This window comes from Cucurbita moschata, unplaced genomic scaffold, assembly GCF_002738365.1.
Source record: "Cucurbita moschata cultivar Rifu unplaced genomic scaffold, Cmos_1.0 Cmo_Scf00019, whole genome shotgun sequence".
Lineage (NCBI taxonomy): Eukaryota > Viridiplantae > Streptophyta > Magnoliopsida > Cucurbitales > Cucurbitaceae > Cucurbita > Cucurbita moschata.
Genome location: NW_019268535.1, coordinates 2193909 through 2195451, shown reverse-complemented (window position 1 = coordinate 2195451; position 1543 = coordinate 2193909).

Here is a 1543-nt window from a genome sequence, read left to right as displayed (position 1 = left end):
CTCCTACCCACTTTTAGGGATAGAAGAAAGGTAGTTCCCTTAAGCACTGACTCCAGGTCTTGAACAAGGGGCCCCACCCTCTCATTGGCCTGAGAGGGATTCGGTTTACTGGTTGGACCACAAACCAATTGATCATTAGAGGATCAGTGAGACATAAGGAACAAGAAGTAACTTCAGGGGTAAAACGGTAAATTGACCCAGCTCTTGTTACGAACAACCTGTGAATGATCGACTTACTAATCATGGTTATATCAGATGGACAGAAATATATCTATAGTGAGGGGAGTGCAACTACTAGGCTATAGTGGAGTGTCCTAGTAATTAACGAATGTTGGTTAACCAGGTTAATGAGTTTAACCGGTTAATCTTGGATCGTTGGAGCCCATGATCTATAGGTCCATTAGGTCCCTCTGCTAGCTCATATCGGACTAAACCATAGAACAGTGTGACGAGTGGGTTCGAAGTGTTCGAATTCAAATTAGGGAATATGCGTTACATATATACGATATATTTAACCGCAATTTTGTTTTATTTACGAATTAAACAAAAAGAGAGAATCTGAGATATTTAAATAAGATTTAAATATCTTAATCAATTATGTGTCGGAATTGATTGAGATTGGCATTTGAATTAATATTAAATATTAATTAAATAATTTAATTAATCATTTAATGTTACTTTAATTTGAAATTCATTATTCAAATTAATTGTTGAATTAAAATGAAGAAGGTCAAAATGTTGACTTTCATCTAATGGAAAAATCCATGTTAGTGGAATTTTGAGGTGTCAAAATTTGGTTTAACCAAACTTGCATGTTTGCCAAATAAACCCCACAAGTTTGAGTGGAATTTTGAGTGTCAAAATTTGGTTAACTCAAACATGCATGCTTGCCCCATAATCCCAAATATTTGAGTGGAATTTTAAGTGTCAAAATTTGGTGATCTCAAATTTACATGAACATGCAAACATGACTCTTTAAATAGAGTGATCATAATACATGAAAGGTCTTCTTAATCTTGGTGAAAAACCTTGAGAAAAACCTCTCACAAACACTCTCTTCACATATACAAAATCCCTCTCAAGTTTAGTCACTCACCGGATTCCACAATCCCGTTCTAAGGCCGGAGGATAGTGGAGAAGACACTAGTGGTGGTTCGAAACCGTTCGTGAGGCAAAAGGAGTTTGAACTACAAAAGATTAATATTTAAACTCCTTAAGTTTTAATACTTATGAACATGCTAGTTATTTACGATAATTGATGTTCTAAAAGTGCCTAAGATCCAAATTACTTCCGCATGTGTTATATTAACACCATCAATTGGGTTGAGCACCTATGTCGATATGACTTTGAAATACTTTTATGCATTACTTATTCACTCGGCCCAAGGCATGGAGAATTGCTTTGACCGATAGTTCTTCCTTTTATAAAAGCTATTTCGAATAACAAGCTATCATATGTCTGCTACTTTTTCAAATCTCGCTACACGGTTATGTGCTACAGATCATTATATCTTCTAGCTATTCATGGTTCTCGCTCGAAACA